We start from the raw sequence: 3,257 nt of genomic DNA on the forward strand, positions 1-3,257 counted from the left end.
TGCGAGGTTTCAGCAGCCAGCTCCCGCCTCTTTGCCTATTTTCGATTATCCGGGAGTGATGTGCGGTGACTCGCTGCCAAGATGGCGACGGCCGGCTCCGCCTACTTTAGGCTTCAAAAACGCTCTTCAGAAAACTACGGGTGACGTCACGGACACTACTTCCATGTTTTTATACAGTCTATGGTTTGAATACATGCAATTCGTGCGTGTATTAGAAAACATAACACTCTGCAGTTTATTTACTTGTTTAAGGGCATTTTGCGATTTCAATCATCATACAGTAGCAGCATGGGCGTAGCTTGTGGGGGGGCCAGGGGGGCCTGGCTCCCCCATAGCAATTTAAGAATTTTACTAAATATTTATTTATAAAGTTTTTTTCTATGAAGTAAAAATTTATATAATGCAGTTAATAATACATGTAAAAGTTAATACATTTTAAATGGTTATTGTAAGTAGTCTGACCAAATCCACCGGTTCGGTTTGGCCCGGCCCCCCCAAACTCAAATGTCAAGCTACGCCTATGAATAGCAGTAACAATCACCCTTCCTCTTCTCATCGAAGACATGCGATGCAGAACTAAACCGTCTCTAACCGTCGGTTGTAATGATTTTGCGTCTTTCTCGGACGGATTTAAATGTTTCCACACTGCCGTCATGTTTGCTGCATTAGCGCGCACCTCTATTTGATCGCGTCATATCATTGTTCGGTACAATTTATTCTGTCTTTTCGCTTATACTTTCGGTCGCCGAACATTTGGTGCATCCCTAGGTGAAACCTACATGTTAGTTGAGATTTTAAAAGAAGAATGAACTTACCTTGATGTATTAAAGCTCCAAAAGACAAAACCAAGGTATAGCGGGATCACAGCAGTTTGAGTTTCCCCGCCAGACTGTGTTGGTAATGTGAGTGGCTGGCTGACTTCTACACAACTTCCGGTCCTCTGGTAGGCGGGGTGTGCGCTTCTCGTCTCGCGGTGCGCTCTGGGATAAGTAGTCATTTTGTAAAGAACAACAACAATGCGCTACATGTTTCTTTTCCCCTCATTTTTCTAATTGACGGAAATCCGTTGTAGCGATGGAAAACTTGAATCCCTGTATATACAATATTAGAATGTTTGCGGTAGCAGGCGGTAATGGTCAGAAATTCAGAGGGAGCGGGCTTAAGAAAACGGTCCCGCTCAGGCCTCTAGGCTGCACATCAACACACAAGGTTTTTTCCACTCCACCCCAATCATTAGTGCAGTTTCATTGTCTTTGACAGAACATATAGGAGAATTTTTGAAATAGCGCCATAAACTTTATTTCAATTTTAATTCAAGCACTTTCAAGGACTTATGCCTGTTTTCAAGTACTTTCAAGAAGCGTGGGAACCCTGCTAAAACCTGGATCTCACTTTTCCTTTTCTCTGATGAGATTTACACAAATGATTAAAACAAAAACCTTAGTGCAGTTTATGACCTAAACACACACTCAACACCAGTTACTGAAGCTCTTCACTCGGCTTAATAACACGAGCAACGCAGCACAGAATAGGCTAAAAACCCTCTACAATCTCACACACAGACAAACATTACATGACATAATCAGAGCAACTCAATATGCTTTCAATAAACAAGGGCAAACTAAAAGGCCTTTTGAATGCTACCTTTGGAGAGTTTGGTTTAATTCTTTCTTCTCGTTCTCCACAACCAGCTCACTTCTTCTTCTTCTCTTTAAAGTGCTCTTATTTGATTCCCCGAGGGCTCCAGCTCCATAATTCATCCCTCTCACCAGACTCTGTATTTATGTCTGCCTTGTCTGAGAAGACCTTGGTGTCGGAATAATAAACAAACAAACAGGTTATCAAGCCGAAATCGTATATAGATATGAAGCCTGAAGGCACAATGGAAAGTAAAACGTAAACATACCAGTAGTTTCCGTCCGGTCCATTTGTAGACTGAAGTGTGCAGCCTGGAGTCCTGTGAGTCTCTCCTGTTTAGTGAATCTCAGTCTCGGTCTGGCAGCGAGTTCAGGTTCCAGATCCTCTAGAGACTGGGCCAGCTTGTGCTTGTGTGAAACGGGCTGTTTCTGAAGTCCTGAGGATCCACAGAGATCTCTGTGTCCTTCATCTGGCTCCTGGGTGGATGAACGTGCTTCAGCTCTGCTTGAGCTCCAAAGCACTGTGTGTCGTAAGAACAAGAAGAGCTGAGCTCGCTCCAAAAGAAGCAGAAGCCACCAAAATCACTCGTGTTGAGCCCTGAATTACATGTCCAAACATATCCAAAATATCAAGCACTAATTACACAAGAGAGGCGATCAAGTGAACAGACCATAGTTTGCCGTGTTAGTTCTGCTTGCAGCATCTGCAGTGAATTACTCATCCTTTAGGACACTGATAACTGAAAGAAGGAATATGGTAACGAAAGGTTTCAGTTAGGTTTTTCTAGGGAGACCAAATTAAGACAGAGATAAAGATGTGACATACAAATGTTGATCAGAAATAGTTCAGACAGGCTAACATTAGTGTAAGAGACTTGTATTTTGTTCCACAATATATATACTGCATGTACATTAGTATATTAGTCAAAACATAAATTATTTAAAATGCACATTTAAATTAAACTTAGTTCTCTTTAAGTACACTTAAGTGGCCTTTAATTTTAGTCAAAGGCTTATTGTCTGCAAGTACACTTAAAAACCCTGTTATCCCCATGTTTGTACATATAATGTATCATATATGTCTCCAGCAAACAATGGTAATATGTGCATATATCTTCACATCTATTAACTATTGTTAATTGTATATGGTCATAAATCAGATTTCCAGATGTAGTTTCCAGAACCCGGAAGCTGTCGAGAGAAACTTCCGTTCAGGAGGATTATCCACAGATATGTATAGATGCCACATTCGACCGCTCCAGATACGCTGACGCGTCCGCCATTTTGGAAAGGTCAACTTGACGTCATTCACCATAATAATCCATGAATATTCAAAGATACACATGCGTATAACTTGCTGTTGTAGACACACAGTCAGCTTGTGCTCGAGGGTTCACAGATGCTCCAAAAATGGGGGATGTCTTACGTATCGCGGCCCATAGAAACAATTGCTAATGAGGCATCTACATATGTACATCTATGGGATTATCACTAGACGCGTTACCTGGGTTCTTGCTCCGGTCCACTAATTCTTTTAAAATTAAAAGATAGGGCAAGGCCCATTCGCTGTCTTGCTACCGTTTACTTCGTAATTGGGTTCATTTTTTCTTCTTCTTCTTC

The 3,257-nt window shown here is 41.5% G+C and overlaps 1 long non-coding RNA gene across 3 annotated transcripts in view; it reads right to left on the reverse strand.

The window, feature by feature from the left end:
* The window catches only part of LOC107704193 (uncharacterized), a 3,957-nt gene extending 700 nt beyond the window's left edge, over positions 1-3,257 (reverse strand). The window contains exons 1-5 of one of the 3 annotated variants that reach the window (XR_001635916.1): positions 3,142-3,257; positions 1,907-2,377; positions 816-980; positions 752-764; positions 598-619 (exon numbers count right to left, since the gene is read on the reverse strand). This is a non-coding gene — a long non-coding RNA (uncharacterized LOC107704193). Of the gene's footprint in view, positions 1-597; positions 620-751; positions 765-815; positions 981-1,906; positions 3,013-3,141 lie in introns of those variants that run through there. The other 2 variants (XR_001635914.1, XR_001635915.1) reach the window with 2 other exon arrangements.

The sequence above is a fragment of the Sinocyclocheilus anshuiensis genome, unplaced genomic scaffold (assembly GCF_001515605.1).
Source record: "Sinocyclocheilus anshuiensis isolate Anshui unplaced genomic scaffold, SAMN03320099.WGS_v1.1 scaffold1228, whole genome shotgun sequence".
NCBI classification, from domain to species: domain Eukaryota; kingdom Metazoa; phylum Chordata; class Actinopteri; order Cypriniformes; family Cyprinidae; genus Sinocyclocheilus; species Sinocyclocheilus anshuiensis.